General features: G+C 30.6%; 1 long non-coding RNA gene and 1 pseudogene across 1 annotated transcript in view; both read right to left on the reverse strand.

Annotated features, from left to right (window-relative positions):
• The window catches only part of LOC133537276 (uncharacterized), a 47,348-nt gene extending 36,547 nt beyond the window's left edge, over positions 1–10,801 (reverse strand). Inside the window, exons 1-2 of the long non-coding RNA XR_009802646.1 lie at positions 10,093–10,801; positions 9,005–9,197 (exon numbers count right to left, since the gene is read on the reverse strand). This is a non-coding gene — a long non-coding RNA (uncharacterized LOC133537276). The remainder of the gene's footprint in view (positions 1–9,004; positions 9,198–10,092) is intronic.
• Positions 10,802–11,145: 344 nt separating this feature from the next.
• Positions 11,146–14,031, reverse strand: part of LOC133537277 (heat shock cognate 71 kDa protein-like) — a 21,599-nt pseudogene continuing 18,713 nt past the window's right edge.

The following is a 14,031-nucleotide window of genomic DNA, read 5'->3' on the forward strand; positions in this document are numbered from 1 at the left end:
ATACATACATACATGCATGTATTCATACATACATACATGCATGTATTCATACATACATACATGCATGTATTCATACATACATACATGCATGTATTCATACATACATACATGCATGTATTCATACATACATGCATGCATGTATTCATACATACATGCATGCATGTATTCATACATACATGCATGCATGTATTCATACATACATGCATGCATGTATTCATACATACATGCATGCATGTATTCATACATACATGCATGCATGTATTCATACATACATACATGCATGTATTCATACATACATGCATGTATTCATACATACATACATGCATGTATTCATACATACATACATGCATACATGCATGTATTCATACATACATACATGCATGTATTCATACATACATACATACATGCATGTATTCATACATACATGCATGTATTCATACATACATGCATGTATTCATACATACATGCATGTATTCATACATACATGCATGTATTCATACATACATGCATGTATTCATACATACATGCATGTATTCATACATACATGCATGTATTCATACATACATGCATGTATTCATACATACATGCATGTATTCATACATACATGCATGTATTCATACATACATGCATGTATTCATACATACATGCATGTATTCATACATACATGCATGTATTCATACATACATGCATGTATTCATACATACATGCATGTATTCATACATACATGCATGTATTCATACATACATGCATGTATTCATACATACATGCATGTATTCATACATACATGCATGTATTCATACATACATGCATGTATTCATACATACATGCATGTATTCATACATACATACATGCATTCATACATACATACATGCATGTATTCATACATACATACATGCATGTATTCATACATAAATACATTCATGCATGTATTCATACATACATACATGCATGTATTCATACATACATACATGCATGTATTCATACATACATACATGCATGTATTCATACATACATACATGCATGTATTCATACATACATACATGCATGTATTCATACATACATACATACATGTTTTCATACTGACATACATATAAACATACACATACATACATTTATGTATTTATTCATACATACATGAATACATTCATACATACATACATACATGCATACATTAATACATGTATTCATACCTACATACATAAGTAAATTCATACATTCATACATATATTCATACAAACATACATACATGTATTCATACATACATGTATACATTCATACATATATTCATACATACATTAATACATTCAAACATTCATATATGTAGTCATACATTCATACATGTATTCATACATACAAACATACATACATACAATCATACATACATACATTCATGCATGTATTCATACATACATACATTCATGCATGTATTCATACATACATACATTCATGCATGTATTCATACATACATACATACATACATGTTTTCATACTGACATACATATAAAAATACACATACATACATGTATTCATGCATACATAAATACATACATACATTAATACATGTATTCATACATGCATACATGTATTCATACATACATGTATTCATACATACATACATAAGTATATTCATACATGTATTCATACATACAAACATACATGTATGCATTTATTCATACATACATTTATACATATATTCATACATACATTAATACATTCATACATGTAGTCATACATTTATGCATGTATTCATACATACATACATTCATACATGTATTCATACATAAAAACATACATACATGTATTCATTTATTCATACATACATTTATACATGTATTCATACATACATTAATACATTCAAACATTCATACATACATGTATTCATACATACGTACATTCATACATATATACATACATACATTAATACAAGCAAACATGTATTCATACATACATACATACATGTATTCATACATACATTAATACATTCAAACATTCATACATACATATATACATGTATTCATACATACATTAATACATTCAAACATTCATACATACATACATACATACATACGTACATTCATACATGTATTCATACATATATACAAGCAAACATGTATTCATACATACATTTATACTTGTATTCATACATACATAAATTCATACATGTATTCATACATACATACATGTATACATGTATTCATACATAAATACATGTATTCATACATACGTACATACATACATAATTATATTCATACATTCAAACATGTATTCATACATACATACATTCACACATGTAGTCATACATACATACATACATGTATTCATACATACATACATTTATACAATCATACATGTATGCATTCATTCATGTATTCATACATACATACATGTATGCATACATACATACATACATAAAATCATACATGTATGCATTTATACATGTATTCATACATGTATTAATACATACATTATTCAAACAAGTATTCATACACACATACATACATACATACAATTATGCATGTATTCATACATACATACATACAATTATGCATGTATTCATACATACATATATACAATTATGCATGTATTCATACATACATACATGTATTCATACATACATACATGTATTCATACATACATACATTCATGTATTCATACATACATCTATTCATACAATCATACATGTATGGATTCATTCATGTATTCATACATACATACATATATGTATGCATGTATTCATACATACATACATGTATTCATACATACATACATAAGTACATTCATACACTCATACATGTATTCATACATACATACATAGTTAAATACATACATGTATTCATTCATACATACATATATACATACATTCATAAATTTATTCATACATGTATTCATACCTACATACATTCATACATGTATTCATACATACATGTATTCATACATACATACATTCATATATTCACACTTCAATTCATACATGTATTCATACATACATACATTCATACATTCACACATGTAGTCATACATACATGTATTCACACATACATACATTTATACAATCATACATACATATATGCATAAATACATACATTTATACACGTATTCAGACATACATATATTCATACATACATACATGTATTCATAAATACATCCATACATGCATGTTTTCATACATACATACATTTATGCATGTATTCATACATGCATATATTTATGCATGTATTCATTTACACATACATACATTCATACATACATGTCTTCATACATACACATACATGTATTCATACATACATTTATACATTCAAACATTCATACATGTATTCATACATACATTAATACATGCATACATACATGTATTCATGCATACATACATGTATTCATGCATACATACATACATACATACATGTATTCATGCATACATACATGTATTCATGCATACATACATACACACTATGTATATATATATATATATATATATATATATATATATATATATATATACATACATACATATATATATGTATTCATACATACATTCATTCATTCATTTTTTCATACAAACATACATTCATGTATTTGTACATACAATAATTCATACATACATACATTCATTCATACATACATACATATATTCATACATGCAGACATTTATGCATGTAGTCATACATACATACGTACATTTATACATGTATTTATACATAAACATTCATACATGTATTCATACATACATACATTTATTCATACATATATAATTATATTCATACATTCATACATGTATTCATACATACTGTACATGTATTCATACATACATACATATATAATTATATTCATACATGTATTCCTACATACATTCGTACATTCACACATGTATTCATACATACATGTATGCATCCATACATACATACATGTATTCATACATACATACATCTATTCATACCGACATTAATACATAAATACATACATACATGCATCCATACATACATACATTCATGTATGTATTCATGTATTCATACATTCATGTATTCATACTGACATTAATACATAAACACATACATACATGTATTCATATATACATACATACTGAGATTACTACATTATACATTATACATTCATACATAAATTCTTGTATTCATTCATACATGTATTTATACATACATGTATTCATACATACATACATTAATTCATACATGTATTCATTCATACATTTATTCATTCATTCATACATACATTCATTCATACATACATACATACATACATACATACATTCATTCATTTTTTCATTCAAACATACATTCATGTATTTATACATTCATACATACATACATGTATTCATACATAAATACATTCATACAAACATACATACATACATGTATTTATTTATACATTCATCCATTTTCTACCGCTTATTCCCTTTCGGGGTCGCGGGGGGCGCTGGCGCCTATCTCAGCTACAATCGGGCGGAAGGCAGGGTACACCCTGGACAAGTCGCCACCTCATCGCAGGGCCAACACAGATAGACAGACAACATTCACACTCACATTCAAACACTAGGGCCAATTTAGTGTTGCCAATCAACCTATCCCCAGGTGCATGTCTTTGGAGGTGGGAGGAAGCCGGAGTACCCGGAGGGAACCCACGCATTCACGGGGAGAACATGCAAACTCCACACAGAAAGATCCCGAGCCTGGATTTGAACCCAGGACTGCAGGAACTTCGTATTGTGAGGCAGACGCACTAACCCCTCTCCCACCGTGAAGCCCATTTTTATTTATTCATATATTATATTTATTCATACATACATACATATATTCATACATGCATTCATACATACAGACATTTATGCATGTAGCCATACATACATACGTGTATACATGTATTCATACTTACATACATACATACTGACATTATTACATAAATACATACATAAATTCTTACATGTATTCATTCATACATGTATTTATACATACAAACATTCATACATATATTCATACATACATTTATTCATACATACATACATACATTCAATTTTTCATAAAAACATACATTCATGTATTCTAACATACATACAATAATTCATACATACATGTATTCATACATAAATACATTCATACATTTATTCATACATGCATTCATACATAGACATTTATGCATGTAGTCATACATACATGTATACATATATACATGTATTTATACATACAAACATTCATACATACATACATATATAATTATATTCATACATTCATACATGTATTCATACGTATATTCACACATGTATTCATACATACTGTACATGTATTCATACATACATACATACATACATAATTATATTCATACATGTATTCTTAAATACATTCGTACATTCACACATGTATTCATACATACATGCATCCATCCATACATACGTTCATTGATGTATTCATGTATTCATACATACATACATACATCTATTCATACTGACATTAATACATAAATAAACACATTCATACATACATACATGTATTCATACTGACATTATTACATAAATACATACATTCTTACATGTATTCATACATACATATATTCATTCATTCATACATACATGTATTCATTCATACATACATTCATTCATACATAAATACATACATTCATTCATTTTTTCATACAAACATACATTCATGTATTTATACATGTATTCATACATAAATACATTCATACATACATACATACATGTATACATACATGTATTCATGTATACATGTATTTATACATACAAACATTCATACATATATTCATACATACATACATTTTGTCATACATATGTATCCATACATACATATATTCATTCATTTTTTCATACAAACATACATTCATGTATTTATACATACAATAATTCATACATACATACATACATGTATTCATACATAAATACATTCATACAAACATACATACATACATGTATTTATTCATACATACATACATACATATATTCATACAAACATACATACATACATGTATTTATTCATACACACATACATACATATATTCATACATGCATTCATACATACATGCATGTAGTAATACATACATACATACATACATGTATTCATACTTACATACATACATACATACATAAATGTATTCATTTATACATGTATTTATACATACAAACATTCATACATATATTCATACATACATTTATTCATACATACATACATGTTTTCATACATACATTCATTTATACAGTACATGTATTCATACATACATATATAATTACATTCATAAATACATTCACACATGTATTCATACATATAGTACATGTATTCAAACATACATGTATACAGTCATACATGTATGCATCCATACATGTATTCATACATACATACATACACACATTAATGCATGTATTCATACAAACATACATACATACATACATTCATTCATTTAATCATACATTTATACATACATTCACACATGTATTCATTCATACATACATACATACATACTTGTATTTATACATACATACAATCATACATTTATACATAAATTCACACATGTATTCATACATACATACATACATATATACATACATACATACATACCTTCATACATAAATTCATAAATACATACATATATACATTCATGTATTTATACATACATACATACATGTATTCATACATACATACAATTATACATTTATTCATACATACATACTTTCATACATGTATTTATACATACATACTTTACATACATTCATACATATATACATAGATACACATACATACATACATACATACATGTTATACATACATTTATACATGTATTCATACATACAAAAATTTATAAATACATACATACATGTATTCATACGTACATACATACATTCATGTATTCATACATATAGACATGTATTCGTAGATACATATATGTATATATTCACATACATTAATTAATTCATTTATACATGTATTCATACATAAATACATGTATTCGTACATACATACATATATTAATACATTCATACATATATACATGTATTCATACACATACACGTATTCATATTTACTTATATTCATACATATATTCAAACATATATACATGTATTCATACATACATAATTTTATTCATACATTCATACATACATGTTTTCATATATACTTATATTCATACATGTATGCATTCATACATATATAAATACATGTATACATTGTATGTATTCCTACATACATGTTTTCATACATACATTTATCCATGTATTCATACATAGATGTATTCATACATACATACATTTATACATGTATTCATACATACATTTATAGATATATGCATGTACTCATACATGTTACCATACATACATACATAAATGTAATCATACATACAAATTCAAACATGTATTCATACATAAATACATGTATTTATGCATACTGTACATGTATTCATACATTCATAAATGTTTGCATACATACATGTATTCATACATACACAGTGGGGCAAAAAAGTATTTAGTCAGCCAGCGATTGTGCAAGTTCTCCCACATAAAATGATGACAGAGGTCTGTCATTTTCATCATAGGTACACTTCAACTGTGAGAGACAGAATGTGGGGGAAAAATCCAGGAATTGAGTTTGTACCAAAAATTTCTATTTTGGTTTCATCTGACCACATGACATTCTCCCAATCCTCTGTTGTATCATCCATGTATCCTTTTTGATATAAACTCAACTCGTCGTGTTTGGAGGAAGAAGAATACTGAGTTGCATCCCAAGAACACCACACCTACTGTGAAGCATGGGGGTGGAAACATCATGCTTTGGGGCTGTTTTTCTACTCAGGGGACAGGACGATTGATCCGTGTTAAGGAAAGAATGAATGGGGCCATGTATCCTGAGATTTTGAGCCAAAACCTCCTTCCATCAGTGAGAGCTTTGAATGGTTGACCAAATACTTATTTTCCACCATCATTTACAAATACATTCTTTAAAATTCCTACAATGTGAATTGTCGGATTTCTTTTTCACATTCTGTCTCTCACAGTTGAAGTGTACCTATGATGAAAATGACAGACCTCTGTCATCATTTGAAGTGGGAGAACTTGCACAATCGCTGGCTGACTAAATACTTTTTTGCCCCACTTTACAATCATACATGTGTTCATACATACATAGATACATACATGTATTTATACACACATACATTCATACCAGTATTCATACATACAAACATTCATGTATGTAACATACATACAAACATAGGTATACATACATACATACATGCATATGTATATATACATATGTATACACATGTGTATACTCACATACATATACATCTATACATACATATGTATACACATAAATACATATGTATACATAATGTTTGTCTGATTTTGAATGGGATTGTGCTGAAAATTTTAATTTTCCTGAAGGAATAAATAAAGTAGTATCTAATCTATCTAATCTAATATATACATACATATGTATAAATATATACATACATATGTATACACATACCTTGATACATACATATGTATACACACACACACACATACATATGTTTGTATGTATACTTACATACAAACATACATATATACATACATATGTATACATACAAACATACATGTGTACTTATTGGTACATACATACATGCATTATGTATACATAGGAACATACTTACATATCTGTACATACATGCGTATGTGTACACACATACATACATACATGCGTATGTTTACATACATACATACATACATACATGCGTATGTTTACATACATACATACTCAAGTTATGTTTTTTTTCTTTTTTCTCCCCTAACTTGAAAAGGGTTTTGACATTTAGACCAGGAGTTTCACTGGGACTTCAGTCTTTGTTTTAATCCAATGATGAGACAAATCTTTGTTTCCCCTTTTTCCAAAAGAACAAATAGTGACCCTTCACAGCTTGGATTTGACATTTAAACATTTAACAACCAAACACTTGGCAATTAAAATAAAATCAACATATCAAATGCAAACATGAAAATAATATAAAGTCATCTCACCGTCAGCCATCCTGGTCTGTGTTGTCACTTCTGTATTTGCTAAATTGTCCTCAAGCAGAGTTTGTTGGCCTGAAGTTTGAGTTGGAGCTGCAGACTTAAAAGAGTGGATGTGATTACTTCAGGTGAGATCCTTCCTGATTATTGATGGTCTTCAGATGTTGGGAAATGGTGTCTGTAATTCCAGTTGTGTCCTCTGGGGGGAAATGGGAGCCAAACTCACATTTGGACATGAGGCCTTCTGTGTGGGTGAAGACTTTGGCCTTGTGTAGAGTTTGACAAAACACATATATACATACACACATACATGTGTATACATACATACGTATGTATACATACATACTGACATACATACATACATACATGCATACGTATGTATACATACATACATATTGACATCATGCATACATACATGCATACATACTGACATATGTGTATATATATATACATACATATTGACATCATACATACATACATACTGACATATGTATGTATGTATGTATGTATATATATATACACACACATACATACATACACATGTATATGTATAAACATGCATATTTATACATACATACATAGATACATTCATATGTATAGATACTACATACATACATATGTGCATATGTATTGATACATAAATACAAATGTTATCATACGTACATACTTATGTAAATGGTAATACATACATATGTATACATACATATATACATACTTATGTATCTAAAAATACATGCATATGTGTAAATACATACATACATACATTACATATATGTATATATACCTACATCCATATGTACACATACATACATACATAAATACATACATCTGTACACATACATACATACATATGTATGCATGTACAGTATATACATACATAAATATGTATACATATGCATGCATATATAAATATATACATTCATACATACAAACATACACATGTATACATACATACGTATACATACATACATATGTATGCATACATATGTATATTTACATACATACATACATACATACAGTACATATGTATACATAAATATACATACACATAGATACAAATTGTATCATGGAGCTGGAAGGAGTTGTACAATCACCTGTCTCTATTCAGCAGTGTTGGTGACCGCAGGACGGGGCTGAAGGGCCAGAAGAGACCACACGATGAGAGACTTTTGAAACAAAGAAGAGTAAAAATATTGTGAGTGAACAAACTAAGACTGAAAAGACTTGGTGAACGAACAAAAAGAAGAAATTCTGTGAAAAAGAAAAAGAAAAGACATTGGTGAATGAGCAAAAGAAGAAATTTTGTGTGAAAAGACGTTAAAAAGAATTGTCCCCCTGAAGACCTGCTGTGATTCTTCCATCCTGAAGAACCCCGCGACACAAACCTGTCACACATACATACTTATGTATCTAAACATACATACATATACATACTCAGTGGCTTAGTGGTTAGAGTGTCCGCCCTCAGATGGGTAGGTTGTGAGTTCAATTCCTGGCCGAGTCATACCAAAGACTTTAAAAATGAGAGCCATTACCTCCCTGCTTGGCACTCAGCATCAAGGCTTGGAATTGGGGGTTAAATCACCATAAAATGATTCCCGGGCGCGGCTCCGCTGCTGCTCACTGCTCCCCTCACCTCCCAGGAGGTGATCAAGGGTGATGGGTCAAATGCAGAGAAGAATTTTGCCACACCTGGTATGTGTGTGACAATCATTGCTACTTTAACTTACTTTCAACTTTAACATACGTGTACATACATACATAAATATGTATACATACATATATACATACATATGTATACATACATACATACAAACATATATACATACATATGTATACATACATACATACGTATGTAGACATACATACTTACATGTGTAAATATAAATACATAAATATGTATAATACATACATACATACACACAGACATACATATGTATATATACATGAATACATATGTGTATATATATATATATATATATATATATATATATATATATACACACAGTGGGGCAAAAAAGTATTTAGTCAGCCAGCGATTGTGCAAGTTCTCCCACTTCAAATGATGACAGAGGTCTGTCATTTTCATCATAGGTACACTTCAACTGTGAGAGACAGAATGTGAAAAAAAAATCCAGGAATTCACATTGTAGGAATTTTAAAACATTTATTTGTAAATTATAGTGGAAAATAAGTATTTGGTCAACCATTCAAAGCTCTCACTGATGGAAGGAGGTTTTGGCTCCAAATCTCAGGATACATGGCCCCATTCATTCTTTCCTTAACACGGATCAATCGTCCTGTCCCCTTAGCAGAAAAACAGCCCCAAAGCATGATGTTTCCACCCCCATGGTTCACAGTAGGTCTGGTGTTCTTGGGATGCAACTCAGTATTCTTCTTCCTCCAAACACGACGAGTTGGGTTTATACCAAAAAGTTCTATTTTGGTTTCATCTGACCACATGACATTCTCCCAATTCTCTGCTGTATCATCCATGTATCCATTTTGGTATAAACTCAACTCATCGTGTCGTCTGTAGAATCAAATTTAAATCTTATTTCAAAGTATATTCAATTTATTTTCAAATTTTTGTTCTGGAAAATCTAGAAGAAATAATGATTTGTCTTTGTTAGAAATATAGCTTGGTCCAATTTGTTATATATTCTAACAAAGTGCAGATTGGATTTTAACCTATTTAAAACATGTCATCAACATTCTTAAATGCATCTTAATCAGGAAAAAAATACTAATGATGTTCCATAAATCGTTTTTTAAATTTTTTCAAAAATATTCGAATTAGCTATTTTTTTCGGTTGAATTTTGAATTTTAAAGAGTTGAAATTGAAGATAAACTACGTTTCAAAATTATATTTTAATTTTTTTTGTGTTTTCTCCTCTTTTAAACCGTTCAATTAAGTGTTTTTTTATATCATTTATTCTCTACAAAAACCCTTCCGTAAAAAGAAAAAAAATGTACAACGGAATGACATAGAAATACCCACATTCATATATATATATATATATATATATATATATATATATATATATATATATATATATATACACACACAATGTACCCTTAATAAAAGGTAAATTGAGCAAATTGGCTATTTCTGGCAATTTATTGAAGTGTGTATCAAACTGGTAGCCCTTGGCATTAATCAGTACCCAAGAAGTAGCTTTTGCTTTCAAAAAGGTTGGTGACCCCTGTCATATATTATTTTATACTATATGATATTATATGCATATAATGTGCCTATGAATTATTGAAAAAAGGAGACAGATTTTGAGAGTTTACCAGGCAGGAATCTCAAGTAGTTTAGCTGAAAGGCTGACCATAGATAAAACCAAAAGTGGTGATCCCTGGAAGTTAAAGCGATTAACCCTAAGTGGCACTTATCTCAGTAGTAGAAAACACAAAGAAATTTAGTCAACTTCTTCAATTGTGGGGCCGGACGATGCTCCGCCTCCTCCGGGAGCGCCGCCAGCACCAGGGAAACCTGGCATACCTCCTGGCATCCCCCCGGGCATACCCCCTGCACCCTGGTACAGCTTGGTCATGATGGGGTTACATATTTTCTCCAGCTCCTTCTGTTGGTGCTCAAACTCCTCTTTCTCTGCAGACTGAATGTCATAAAATGTTATCATCAGTTGTACATTTAACTTACAGTGGGTTGGAAAAAGAAAAGTATCAAGACATACCTGGTTTTTGTCCAGCCAGCTGATGACCTCTTGGCACTTTTCCAGAATCTTCTGCTTGTCTTCATCACTGATCTTGTCCTTCAGCTTGTCGTCCTCCACAGTGGACTTGATGTTGAAGGCATAAGACTCCAAACCATTCTTGGCTGACACCTTTTCTCTTTGCTCGTCATCCTGGGCCTTGTAATCTTCAGCTTCCTTCACCATGCGCTCAATGTCGTCTTTGCTGAGGCGACCTGTGCATGACAATTGTCATTAAGAGACAATACACTGTGGGTGGTGCTGCCATTTCTGACTAAGCAGCCATTCTAAGGCAGTCAGAAGGCTGATGTGAGGATAAGTTATTTATATTATTTTATCTATGACAGTTTGTCTATGTTTTAGTTTTTTCCTCTGCATTTGTCTGTTTCCTGTGTTTAGCATTTCCTGTCTTTTAGTTCCTTTCAAGTGCTCTTAATTTGTCTGCTTCCTGTCTTGTTCCCTGAGTTCTGTGTTCCCCTTCAGCTGCGGCTGACTGGCATCTGGCCACACCTGTTGCCAATCAGCCGGCTCCTATTTGTACCTCCTTTGTCTTGTGTCAGTTGCTGGATCATTGTATTGTATTGCATTGTCGTTACCACATGTCACTCTTGTCGTGCTACCTGTCGTGTCATTTTGTTACAGTCCCTACCTGTCATGCTACACTTTGTCCTGGTCGTCGTAGCGGTAAACTGTTTCTGTTAGCATTAGTTATTTCCAGTTTTTCTGTTTGCTATCCACTAGCTTCCATGCTAAAGTTCCTTTTTGTTTTTCTAGCTCCCAGTGCTAACTCCCTTAGTTGGTTATTCCGCCCACGTGTGTGCATTTTGTTTGTTCTTGCTTAGTTTTAATTAAATCATGTCTTCTTATCCAATGCCTGCCTCCATCTCTGCATCATGGGGTTCAACAACAATTAACCCTGACAATTTAGTGCTTTTCCATAGTGAAACCCATTATCTAAGTTACATTTAAACCAGTGTGGGTGGCACTGGGAGCTGGTAGGTAAAGTATCTTGCCCAAGGACACAATGGCAGTGACTAGGTCATACTTGCCAGCCCTCCAGAAATTCCATGCCTCTCCCGAAAACCTCACAAGCCAAATTTTCTCCCGAAATTCAGGCGGAGCTGGAGGCCACGCCCCCTCCAGCTCCATGAGAACCGACTCAGCAATGTTGTGACCCACTTAAACAGGACGATACTGCCATCTAATGTACATGGAATAGAATAGATAGTACTTTATTGATCCCTGGGGGATATTCAGCACCACAGTTCGCTCACAACAAACAATGATAATAATAAATATAATATATATAATAT

This window comes from Nerophis ophidion, linkage group LG18 (assembly GCF_033978795.1).
Source record: "Nerophis ophidion isolate RoL-2023_Sa linkage group LG18, RoL_Noph_v1.0, whole genome shotgun sequence".
NCBI classification, from domain to species: Eukaryota; Metazoa; Chordata; class Actinopteri; order Syngnathiformes; family Syngnathidae; genus Nerophis; species Nerophis ophidion.